The sequence below is a fragment of the Rutidosis leptorrhynchoides genome, chromosome 8 (genome assembly GCF_046630445.1).
Source record: "Rutidosis leptorrhynchoides isolate AG116_Rl617_1_P2 chromosome 8, CSIRO_AGI_Rlap_v1, whole genome shotgun sequence".
Taxonomy (NCBI): Eukaryota; Viridiplantae; Streptophyta; class Magnoliopsida; order Asterales; family Asteraceae; genus Rutidosis; species Rutidosis leptorrhynchoides.
Genome location: NC_092340.1, coordinates 33,799,384 through 33,813,363, shown reverse-complemented (window position 1 = coordinate 33,813,363; position 13,980 = coordinate 33,799,384). Strand labels below are relative to the sequence as shown.

The following is a 13,980-nucleotide window of genomic DNA, read 5'->3' as shown; positions in this document are numbered from 1 at the left end:
CGCAGCAAGGGACGAAGCGCAAAGCCAGCGCCACCGGAGGCTCGGCTACAATGGAGATATAATTTCCCGCCATACAGGCATTCAACACCTCCTGCGCACCAATTGTAGTGCAGGGATATCTTCCAAAGTCAGGGCATGGCGTCAAGCACCTTCACATAAACAACGGCAGTAGTGTCAATATCATGTACGAGCATTGCTTCCGACAGCTACCCACAATAGTGAGGCGAACTATTAAACCTCCGACTACGGCCTTGTCCGGATTTTTCGGAGAGTCAGCGTGGCCCATTAGAATCTTGGATTTAAAGCTAGAGCTGAGAGACAGCAGGGATAAATCAAAGAGGCACACTGAGAGCATAGAGTTCTGCGTTGTACGCTCGTACTCTAAGTACAACGCTATACTGGGAAGGACTTCCATTCAGAAATTTGGCGCTATACCATCCACAATTCATGGGATGGTCCGATTCCTGACGGATCAAGGAGTTGCCACACTTGAGTCAACACCACTGGACGCTTTGTGTGCATCCGTTAATGATAAGGGTAGCGCTACTCCCGAAGAAAAAGGCACGAATGAATGGTGGGTTATAGTCAATCCCGAGTATCTGGAACATAAGGTAAAAATAGGGGGAAGCCTCACACAGGAGACTAAGGAAAAGCTGAGGAATATCCTCATCGCTAACTCCGATGTGTTTTGTTGGCGCGATGCTGACATGACTGGAGTACCATGAGAGATAGTGCATCATCACCTCTGTGCCAGCATTGATTTGACCCCAATCAAACAAAAGAAGCGGCCAATGGCCCCAGAAAGAAGCGAATGGCTACGCAGAGAAGTGGATAAGCTGGTTAAAGCCAACATACTGCACAAAGTAAACTATCAGACATGGGTAGCCAATCCTGTGCTGGTAGCCAAGTCAGATGGAACATGGTGGCTTTGCATTGATTTCAAAGACATCATCAAAGCTTGCCCTAAAGATAACTATCCTTTGCCAGAAATTGACTAGAAGGTAGAGTCGCTTGCTAGTTTTAGGTTTAAGTGCTTCCTAAACGCCTACAAAGGATATCATCAAATACAAATGGCGGAAGAGGATGAAGAGAAAACCGCGTTCCTGATGTGCAGCGGGGTAGTATATAAAATAGTTATTAATTTTAGCAGAAAACACTATTAAATACGATACAATTTTACACAAGATATTTATTTATTTATAGAATGGATATACTTAAACCTTGCTACAACACTTATAGGCAGTGTACCTAATCGTACAGTAGTGTAGTTTTTAGTAAGTCCGGTTCGTTCCACAGGGAAATCTTTAAACAAAGCTCAACGCTATATTAGTTTACTTTTATAAAAATACAAACATATATATAAGTAATATTATTATTATAAAGGGGGGTTTTTACCGTTTAATGACCGGTTTGTCGATTTTAAAACTTTAGTCGCAGTTAAAACCTAATGTAAAATATTAAATAAATAAAAGACTTAATTTAAAGCGTAAAGTAAATAACGATAATGAAATTGCGAATAATAAAAGTGCGATAAAATAAATTTGCGATAATTAAAGAGTACGATAATTAAAAGTGCGATAAAATAAATTAACAATAAAAATGCGATAATTAGAAGTGCAATTAAATATAAAATAAAGGAAATTAAATATGAAATAAAAGAATTATGCTTATTTAAACTTCCGTAATCATGATGTTTGACGTGTTGATTTTAGTTTTATGCCCATGGGTTAATTGTCCTTTGTCCTGGATTATTCAATATGTCCTTCTGGTTTGTGTCCATAACAGTCCATCAGTCATAAATATAAATTGCAAGTGTCCTTGTCAAATTATTATTATACCCGAAGTTAAATATTCCAACTAATTGGGGATTCGAATTGTAACAAGGTTTTAATACTTTGTTTAATGAATACACCAGGTTATCGACTGCGTGTAAACCAAGGTTTTACTACTTTGTTAACAATTACACCAATTACCCTTGAATGTAATTTCACCCCTGTTTTAATTATTCTAGTGGCTATTAATCCATTCCCGTGTCCGGTTAAATGAACGATTATTCGTACATATAAATACCCCGCCCATCGTGTCCGATCGAGTGTATATGGTAATTTATAGGGACGCCCAATTGTAAATCTTTATATTAACATTAACAAACTTTCATTTAGTTAAACAAATATAAAGCCCATTAATAGCCCATAGTCTAATTTCCACAAGTGTCGTTCTTTTGTCCAAACCCCAATTATGGTACAAAGCCCAATTACCCAATTTTAGTAATTAGCCCAACATCATGATTACTTCGTTTTAAATAAGCATAATAATAACTTAGCTACGAGACATTAATATAAAAAGGTTGAACATAACTTACAATGATTAAAAATAGCGTAGCGTTACACGGACAGAATTTCGACTTACACCCTTACAACATTCGCTAACATACCCTTATTATTAGAATTAAAATTAAAATTAAAATATAAATTATAAATATATAAGTTTTACGTATGAAGAGGAAGAAAAAAGATGATTAAAACTCGGCAGAAAACTGGCTTTATATAGGACCTGACCAGCATTTTCACTCCATGCGACTCGCATGGATTTTGTGCCTCTGGCCATGCGAGTCGCATGGCCACCCTGGATCCAGCCAAATTGCTTTGTTTTCTTCTTGCCGACGTAATATAATAATAATATATAATATAATATATAATTATATATAATTATATATATTATATTATATTCTTGTGCATAGTAGACTAGATATTTTTGGTCCGTTGCGTCGGGCGTTTCTTCTTGGCTCAGGTCCCGGTTCCGGATTTTCGAACGTCCTTGCGTACAATTTAATATCTTGTACTTTGCGTTTTGAATCTTGTACTCTTGTAATTTCGAGACGTTTCTTATCAATAATTGGAACCTTTTTTATTGTCTTTTGTACTTTTGAGCTTTTTGGTCGTTTGCGTCTTCAATTCGTCGAATCTGTCTTTTGTCTTCACCTTTTATTATTTAAACGAATATCACTTGTAAATAGAACAATTGCAACTAAAAGCTTGTCTTTCTTGAGGAATAATGCTATGAAATATATGTTCGTTTTTAGCATTATCAAATATTCCCACACTTGAGCGTTGCTTGTCCTCAAGCAATATCGTCTTGAAATACTAGAATCACTTCTTTATTCTTCACACTTTGTACATCAGTGATTTCTATACGGCGGTATAAACAATGGTAGTAACGATATGGTTTACAGTCCCACATGACTATAAAAATTTAGATCCATTAAGGAAATTGGATCTTTATGAAAACATTTGATCTTTTGAAAATTAAATCTAGTTTTTACCCTAGATAAGTTTTCCGGAATAACCCTTTACCGGTGTTTGCAAAATATTTTTGTGGGTTTGGTGGGTTTTAGATTTGAAAATTTTAGCTCAAAACTTGCTGTTTTGTGTCACCCACTTGCTAACCTTGTATTTGGAAAGCAACACGTCCAGTTTACTTGTTCCGTATATTACCTTTCGGCAAACTACCGTCCGGTTGTAAAGGAAAGCGTTGAACAAGCAACTGTTAAGGCAATGTCCCGTGACATGCTTTTGATTATGGTCTATAACGTGTCGGACGCAATTACTATCCTTGGTAGGAGCAATAGTAAAGCTCACCCTTATAATTTTTCGGTCTGGCACAAGGTCCTGTCTTTGACCACTATGCAACCACCGTTCTTACGGTTGACACCCGATTTAGTTCAGGTGACCTAATGAATTCCAGGTGAATTCCTAGGATTTTACGTTCAATGGTAATGAACGCATTGAAAATAGGGTTTTCAGAAAACAAATCGGTTTGTAATTTTTATCAAAATATTTTCTCGTTTAAGCTCGAGTTTAGATATCATTGAATTCCATGAGTTTGAATTCTCAATCTTTAAGGTCAATCTCTAGGATTGAGTAATATCAGTCTTAAAAGCTGATTTTTAATCTTTAAGGAGATTATCCTTTCTGGGGATCTGATTCATTAGTCTTATCAAGCTAATTTGCACGGTGCCTCCCCATTGTACGAGATAAATCCTTCTCATGGTTAGGATAAATCTGACCACTTGGCGACCCTGTTTAATGCTGAGGTCCGTGGATTTCCAGCCGATTTTAGTGATGACTTTTCTAGATTTTTCGTCAACCTACAGCTGGTCTGGATGACAACTTCATGACCTAAATCAAGAAGCGCGTTTCTTTTTCGGAAGACTTTACTTCCTTTTAATGATGGAATTGATTCATCGTGTAGATCCATCTCTTCTTTTCTTTCATCGGGTAAAACAGTTTAGTTTAGTCCAAAGCAAAAGTATTTTCAATTATTTGTTACAGATATATGTGACATATGTTTAAAATAACTTGGTAAATTTTCCCACACTTGGCTTTTATTTTCCTTTTTATCGTCCTCTATTCCATTTTAAATGAATTTTAACATTGTAGTTTGTTTCTCAATTTATGTCCTTTCCGAGGTAACAATAATTTCGGTGTTAAAACCTAGTTTTATCGTTCATAAATATGTATAAACATGATTTGAATTCATTTAATTGAAAAATTTTACTAGAATTGGGTAGTCAGTATATAAGACTAGGGCTGTTCTTTTTTATCAGAGAGCACTAGATTCTAATACAACTACTGCTTTACTAGTATTTTTAATGGTAACCAAGTGTATAAAGTAAAAAAAATTTAAAATCCGAAAGAATTTAACCCCTTCCCACACTTAAGATCTTGCAATGCCCTCATTTGCAAGAAATCAGTAACAATTTAAATTATTGAGGGTGATTTGTGTGAAAATGATTAAATTTTTACCAAAGTTTCCAAATATATTGGCGTTTGTTTGCTGAATGATAAATGGTGCACGTCATTTGTTCATTCCGTCTTGTTGTTATTTCACATGTATTTTGTATCTTGTCGTCAAAATTAGTTGCTTTTGCTGAACTTAATGCCAGTCTTTGAAAACGCGTTGTTTTACCCTGTTGTGTACATAACATAAAATACATACAATACAAATATAATCATACATGCAATTTTGAAATGGAACTTTGGCATCCCACTTTCAAACTATAAGAAAAATATTAGTACACAATAATAAAAAGAATATCAAACATTACATAAACGTAATAAAATGTTAAGTGTTTAAAATAAAAATAAAAATTATAAATTACCAACTTATCTCTACTGATCAGGAGGTGGGTTAGGAGGAAAATTAGGATATGGATCCCAATTCATGTTCGCGTCCGGGTTCCATGGCTGATTATAGGTGAACTGGTATGCTGCGTCATAATCATATGAATCATAGGGTGGTCTCATTTCTGGCTGATGTGCGGGATAGTATGCGGGTCGGGTCGGATAATACATCTCGCCAGGCTGCAACTGGCTTATAATTTGGCGCTGATGATAATCCCATCGGCCATGCTCTCGTTGCCGGGAATGCTCGTAGTCATTCCGACGTTGCCATGCCTCGTACTGCATATGCCTATCATAGTTCGTCATGTATTCATCCTCCATACGAACGCCTAAATCAAGAGCAGTCTCCCGAACAACTCCTATAATGTTGTTCGCCTCTTCCATTTCGTCATCCGAACCTCTCTCTACCTGTCGCTGAGGTCCCTCGTATCGATATACCCGACCACGTCTCATCAACAATACCCTTGCACCATGATAAAGGTTTGAACTTATAGTTTCACCTTCGTCCTCTATTTCGTTCATTGGACCCCCTTGGTGCTTATCCACACCTAAATACTCTCCAATGAGAGTAATGAAAATACCACCACCTATAATACTCCCCGATTTCATCCCCGAAACTACATTAGCGAGATAATAACCAACACAATAGGGAATGTTAACGAAACTCCTCGGGTCTCTAATACACTTGAGGTAGAACAAATCGTTTACGGTCAATTTCTCTTTATTCTTACCCCTTTGTGTAATTGTGTTTGCTAAGAATCTATGAATCACCCGGAGTTCAGCTCTGTCTATATCTAAGTATGTATGATTTCCACTGGCGTGAAATTCATTAAAGTGGGACATACGCCTCCAGACGGCGTTAATATCAAATTCCCTATCTATCCTTTCTCCTTGGGCAATCAGGCTATTACAGTCGGGGCTCAAAAGTTCAGCAGGGGTGTAAATCTGTAAGGCCCTGGCTAAATCTATCATGGACATTCTGTACATGCGTCCACCTAACAGAAATCTAATAAAGCTTCTATCATCTATCCTCCTAACATCACTGTTTAACTTAATAGTACTAAGTAATTCTATACACCATTCCCTATATATGGTTCTACGAATGGAAAATAGGCGCATCCAATCGTTAAACTGAGAATTACCATACCTTTGCACCAATAATTCCCGAATCGGTTCGGCAAGGTCAACTGTTTCCAAAGGTACCCAGTCAATTGCCCTTGGCATTTCAACAACCTTAAAGTAGAGAATGTGCATGTTCTTTTGATAATCTGGATACTCTATCCAACATCGATCAAATCTCAGATTTGGGTGTAACTGATCTTCATTAATGTCTAAGCTCAGAATCATTTGATGTGGAGCGAATTGACGAAACTGATTCATGAATAATTGATCTTGATCGTGATAAGGAATATGTTGCTCCTCATGTTCTTCTTCTTCTTGTTGCATATGTTGTTCTTGTTCATAAAACATTTCCGGTTCGGGCTCTGGTTGTCTGGACGATGATGCACCGTCCGTATCTGTATTTCTCTGCAAAACACATTAAACATAAAATTTGTGCATCCAAATATGCATTAGTGTTAGCAAAATAATAACTTGAAACAATTATGATGACATGTTCAATTCATAACACATTTTATACACATTTTCTTAACAATAACAATTCTACACTTTTACATACGAAAATGTGTACAATGTTTTATCACATTTAAACTCTTAAACATGTCAACAATAATCATTATAGCAATTAAACACTTGTTACATGGCATTCAAATCAAACTAGTGCTCATTTTCATATTTTTGTCAAGTCTACACTTTGTCAAATAAGCATATACGAAAAATGTACATCAATTTCATAAGCATTTATCTCAAATAACATGCCAAAATAATCACTACTAGCAATGAAACAAGTTTCAAATGGCCTTTATATCAAATTATCCAAGTTCATGAATTTTTAGACTTAAAAAGTTCACTTTAATTCTCAAAAACATGTTTAGGCTCAAAGTTTGGATCAATTAACTACCTAAACATGTTACACTACTTAATTTAGCAACAATTCATGACAAAAATCGGCCATAACCTGTTTATATCAAAAAGCCCCAAATTTCTCAAGAACACAAACCCTAGATTATTCAAAATTTGAAGTTTAAGGCTTCTAATCATGTTAAACAGCATCAATCTAGGTTATACAAGCATAATACATAAACAATTTAAGTCTAATTACACTAAAAAGCATCAAAATCAAATTGGAAAAAAATAGCTCAAGAACACCTAATTTCGAATTAATGGTGTTTAGGTGTAGAAATTTACCGTTTTTCTTGAGTAATTCTTAGATAGCATCCTTCTCAACATGATTTTAGCAAAAGATTTGGTGATTAACGGTTAAAAATTGGTATTTTTGGGGTGTTTTTGGGTGGTTTTTTCGTGGGTTTATCGCAGTGTTTTCGAGTTGTTTTTGTGTGTGGGAGCTGATCAGTTCGTGCAGCTCTTTTATTTTTTTTTCTGGGTTTTGGTCCCTCCGCGAGTCGCGGAGGTTTTTCACTTCAAACTCCGCGAGTCGCGGAGTTTGCTCTTTTTTTTTTTTTTTATATAATCATTAACTTATTAAAACAATTAAGTAATTAATTTTAAAATTTTGTTTCCCTTGTTATTTAGGACGAGGTCGTTTCGGATCGATGTCCTAGTCCGTCTCTCGACAAAATTTTAAAATTTGTCTTTTTGTAGCGATTGTTTTAAAAGCTAAGATTTTTGGGTTTTTTTAATGTTTTTGGCATACTTTAAATCAATAAGATTAAAAATAATGATAATAAAAGTTCTCGTCCCTCCCTCGGGTAAAGCAATTTCGGTTCAAAGACCTAGTCTTCAACTTACGACGAATTTTAAAATCATATTTTTAACTTAATGAGATAAAGTAAATTTTTGTTTTTAAATTCACACAACTTAAATATAAAATTCAAAATTAAAAATTAAAAATTCACACCAAACTTAAAATTTGAAATGCATAAAATTAAAAATTTATATTTTAAAAATTAAAAATTCACACCAAACTTAATTTAAAAATTCATATTATAAATTCATACCAAACTTATATTAATTTTTCAAATATTTACAATTTTAAATATATTGTTTTTATAAAGTTTACAATATTAATTTAAGGTTTAAATATTAATTTTAAAAACATGGTAAAAATAAAATTAAAAATCTTTTTGTCTTTTTATCCCACTTTAATCAATCAAATATTATCAAAAATATGCGCCCCTCTTTTCGGTAAAGTAATTTCGGTTCCAAGACCTAATTTAACTCATGACGAATTTTTGAAATATTTTGGGTTGATTTCTTAAAGATATTTATACCTTAAGAATAAACGTTAAATTTCTCAGTGATGTAATAAATTTTTGAATGATATCAATAATTTCGGTCGCCAAACCTAATTTTATTTAATACCAATTTAATACTTTTTAGCGAACAAATTAGCGTTTATTATCAAAAGGTTAAAAAAAATAAAAATAAAAACTGTACAGACATACCTGTGAAATAGATTTCTTAGTTATATGATCTATTCCATTCATAAGATAGTCGGTTTAATTGGTTTTCCATGGCTCCAAAGGCGTAACCTCGAGCATTCAGTGTCTTTTCTTCTAAACATATGAACGGTCCGTCTCTGCATAAAGTAACAAATTCGGTATTTGAATAGGTTTGATTATTTGAACATTTACCTCCATGTGACCATTTTCCGCATTTGTGACATCGTTCTAGGTGTCGTGCTCTTCTTTTCGCTGCGGATTTTGATTTTCCTTTACCAAATTGTAACTTATTATCTTCGCATCTGGATCCTTTTCTAACTCCGTCCATTCTTTCTCTGATTACTGATACTAATTCACTCGGTAGTATGTCATTATTACGTTTAGTGATCAAAGCGTGTAGCATTAGACCATGGTTTAGTTCACAGGCAGTCTTCATTTCGTAAAAACCTAAAAAAAAATAAAAATTCAGAATGGGGGGAGAAGACTAGTTCTTTAGGGTCTGCTAGGGAAAGACCATACGTGTTCCATTTTCGAGAACTACACGAAAACAGACAATCTAACTCTAACAGAAATACATATTATCCTTTAAAGACTTGATTCTCCCCACACTTAGTTAGCTGTGGTGTCGAAATTGTGATTAACTTCGTTGTCGACTTCCATCGGACCATGTATGTAATGTTTAACTCTGTGACCATTAACTTTAAATTCTATCCCATTTGAATTTATTAATTCTATCGTTCCGTATGGGAAAACTCTTTTGACTACGAATGGTCCAGACCATCTTGATTTCAATTTTCCAGGAAATAGCTTGAATCGTGAATTGAAAAGAAGAACTCTGTCTCCTTCTTTAAATTCTTTTGAACTTCTTATTCTTTTATCATGCCATTTCTTCGTTCTTTCTTTATAGATTAACGAATTTTCGTATGCTTCATGTCTTAATTCTTCTAATTCGTTTAGTTGACTTAATCGTAGACGTCCGGCTTCATGTAAATCAAGATTACATGTCTTCAAAGCCCAAAATGCTTTGTGTTCAATTTCTACTGGAAGATGACATGCTTTTCCATAAACAACTCTAAAAGGTGTGGTTCCAATTGGAGTTTTGTAGGCTGTTCTAAAAGCCCAGAGTGCATCCTCCAATTTAATGGACCATTCCTTCGGATTTGATCCTACTTTTTTCTCTAGAATACGTTTTAAAGCTCGGTTGGTATTTTCAACTTGTCCACTTGTTTGTGGATGATATGCGGTGGAGATTTTATGAGTTACTCCATATCTTTTAAGAATTTTCTCAAGTTGATTATTACAGAAATGAGTACCCCGATCACTTATTAAAGCTTTCGGTGTTCCAAACCTTGCAAAAAGACGTTTTAAAAAGTTGACTACAACTCGTGCATCGTTAGTTGGGAGAGCTTGTGCTTCCGCCCATTTAGATACATAATCAATGGCTACGAGTATATATAGATTATTATGAGATTTTGGAAATGGACCCATAAAGTCAATACCCCAAATGTCAAATACTTCACATACTTGGATGACATTTTGTGGCATTTCATCACGTTGACTTATTTTTCCGGCCCTTTGACATGCATCACAGGATTTGCAAAGAAGGTGTGCGTCTTTGTAAATTGTAGGCCAATAGAATCCAGCTTCATAAACTTTTCTTGCTGTTAGTTGAGGCCCATAATGCCCTCCTGTTGGTCCTGTGTGACAATGGTTTAAAATTTTACTAGCTTCATCTCCAAATACACATCGGCGTATTATTCCATCGGGACAACTTTTAAACAAATGTGGATCTTCCCAGAAATAGTGTTTTATATCACTGAAGAATTTCTTTCGTCTTTGGTACGATAATCCTTTTTCAAGGAATCCACAAACTAAGTAGTTTGCATAGTCTGCAAACCATGGGATTTCTTTATAATCTATCTTCAATAGATATTCATCGGGAAAGTTGTCTTGTATGGCTGATTCATTTAGAACTTCTAATTCAGGATTTTCAAGACGAGAAAGATGATCAGCGGCGAGATTTTCTGCTCCTCTTTTATCTCGGATTTCAATATCAAACTCTTGTAAGAGTAAGATCCAACGGATTAATCTTGGTTTAGCATCTTGTTTTGAAAATAGGTATCTAAGAGCAGAATGGTCGGTATAGACCACCGTTTTTGCTAGAACGAGATATGATCGAAATTTGTCAAAAGCAAAGACAATAGCAAGGAGTTCTTTTTCAGTAGTTGTATAGTTCGTTTGTGCTCCTTGTAATGTCTTACTAGCATAATATATAGGTTGAAATCGTTTTTCAATCCTTTGTCCTAAAACGGCTCCCATTGCAAAATCACTTGCATCGCACATTAGTTCAAATGGTAGATTCCAATTTGGTGTTATCATGATCGGTGCATTAGTGAGTTTTTCTTTAAGAATATTAAAAGATTTGATACATTCATCTGAAAAGATGAATGGCGCATCCTTTTCTAGGAGTTTATTCATAGGAGTGGCAATTTTAGAAAAATCTTTTATGAAACGTCGGTAAAAACCGGCATGCCCTAGAAAACTCCTAACTCCTCTAACATTGGTGGGATGTGGAAGTTTAGCAATTACATCTACTTTAGCTCTATCCACTTCAATTCCTTCTTTTGAAATTTTATGTCCAAGAACGATGCCTTCTTTAACCATGAAATGGCATTTCTCCCAATTAAGTACTAGATTTGATTTTTCGCATCTAATTAGCATTCGTTCCAGATTAACTAGACATGATTTAAATGTATCACCGAAGACTGAAAAGTCATCCATGAATACTTCCATGCATTCTTCTATCATGTCGTGAAAAATCGCCATCATACACCTTTGAAAGGTTGCAGGGGCGTTACAAAGTCCAAATGGCATGAGTTTGTAAGCAAAAGTACCATAAGGGCACGTGAATGTGGTTTTCTCTTGGTCTTCGGGTGCTATTGGAATTTGAAAATATCCGGAAAATCCATCTAGAAAACAATAGTAACTATTTCCGGCTAATCTTTCCAACATTTGATCTATGAAAGGTAAGGGAAAGTGATCTTTTCTGGTGGCGTCATTTAATTTTCTATAATCAATACATACACGCCATCCTGTTACAGTCCTAGTAGGAATAAGCTCATTTTTCTCATTTGTAATGACAGTCATGCCACCCTTCTTAGGTACGCATTGAACTGGGCTTACCCATGGACTATCAGAGATTGGATATATCAAACCTGCATCTAGCAGTTTAATAATCTCTTTCTTAACTACATCTTGCATATTAGGATTTAGTCTTCGTTGGCGTTGTACATACGTTTTATGACCTTCTTCCATAAGGATTTTATGTGTGCAATACGAATGGCTTATTCCTTTAATATCATGAATCTTCCATGCAATGGCTGGTTTATGAGCTTTCAACACAGAAATGAGTTGTGATTTCTCATTTTCAGTAAGAGAAGATGATATTATTACAGGTAATTCAGATTCACCATGTAAATAAGCGTATTCCAAATGGTTTGGAAGTGGCTTTAACTCTAATTTCGGAGGTTCTTCTATCGATGATTTATATCGATATCTGTCTTCTTCTTTTAGCATTTGAATTTCTTCTGTTGTTGGTTCATATCCATTAGCTATAAGTGTAGCTAACATTTCAGCTTCATCAATTGGTTCATTACCTTCTCCTAAAGAACATTCTCCTGTTCCTTGTAATTCTGGAAATTCTTCTAATAATTCTGCATGTGCATCTATAGTTTGAATATAATAACATGTATCATCTGCAGATTGTGGTTGTTGCATTGCTCTATCAACTGAAAAGGTAACACTCTCATCCTCTATACTTAGGGTCAGTTTCTTACCGAACACGTCTATCATTGCTTTAGCCGTGTTTAAGAATGGTCTTCCTAATATGAGAGGAACTTGAGAATCTTCTTCCATGTCCAAAACAACAAAATCTACTGGAAATACTAAAGTACCAACTTTAACTAGCATGTTCTCCATTATCCCTCTAGGATATTTTATTGATCTATCGGCTAGTTGTATGCTTATTCTGGTTGGTTTCAATTCTCTAAGGTCTAGTTTAGCGTATAGTGAATACGGCATTAGATTTATACTAGCACCTAAGTCTGCCAATGCTTCTATTGAACTAAGACTACCCAGAAAACATGGAATTGTGAAACTTCCTGGATCAGATAGTTTTTTTGGTATCTTATTCAACATCACTGCTGAACAATTGGCATTCATAGTAACAGCCGAGAGTTCTTCCATTTTCTTTCTATTTGAGATTAGATCTTTCAAGAATTTAGCATATCTTGGCATTCCTGAAATCACATCAATGAAAGGAAGATTTACATTTATCTATTTAAACATATCCAAGAATTTGGATTGCTCGGCTTCAAGTTTTTCTTTCTTCATTTTACTCGGGTAAGGAAGTGGTGGTTGGTATGGTTTAACATAAGGTTTATCCTTGTTACAGGTATTTCAGGTGGTTTAAGTGTTGTACCACTTCTTGTGGTAATAGCTTTAGCTGTTTCATTCCGGGGGTTAGCATTTGTATCACTAGGTAGACTTCCCGGTTTTCTTTCACCTATTAACCTTGCTAGGCTACTTACTTCTTGTTCCAGATTTTGAATAGAAGCTTGTTGATTTCTAAATGCTTGAGCATTTTGTTCATTGGTTTGTTTCTGAGATGTGAAAAACTGTGTTTGAGTTTCAACTAGCTTCGTCATCATATCTTCTAAATTCGGCTTTTTATCATCGGTTTGTTGTGGTGGTTTTTTTTGAAAATTCGGTCTTTGCTGATTGTAAGTATTATTGGATACTTGTTGATTGCTAGGACCTTGTTGGTTGTTGTATGGAATATTTCGGTTATAATTCTGGTTTTGATTGTAAATCGGTCTTGGCGGTTGATAATTATTCTGATAATTATTTCCAGGCCTTTGGTTTATGTATGAAATATTCTCTCTTTGTTCCATTGTTAATTCAATACTGAGACAATCTTTTGTCAAATGTGGTCCTCCACACTGCTCACAACTAATTCGTATAGCATGAATATCTTTAGTCATCTTTTCCATTCGTCTCTCGAAAGCATCTATCTTTGCGGAAATGGAATCTAAGTCATGGCTAGAATCGGCTCTAGCTGCTTTAGATGATCTAATGATATCTTTTTCTTGGTGCCACTCATGTGAGTGGGAAGCAGTATTATCAATAATTTTGTAAGCATCAGTTTCGGTTTTCTTCATAATAGAACCACCAGCTGCTATATCTATGTCTTTCCTTGTAGTGATGTCGCATCCTCG

The 13,980-nt window shown here is 35.1% G+C and overlaps 1 pseudogene; it reads right to left on the bottom strand.

Annotated features, from left to right (window-relative positions):
- Nucleotides 1-739: 739 nt before the first annotated feature.
- The window catches only part of LOC139863290 (uncharacterized), a 158,922-nt pseudogene continuing 145,681 nt past the window's right edge, over nucleotides 740-13,980 (bottom strand).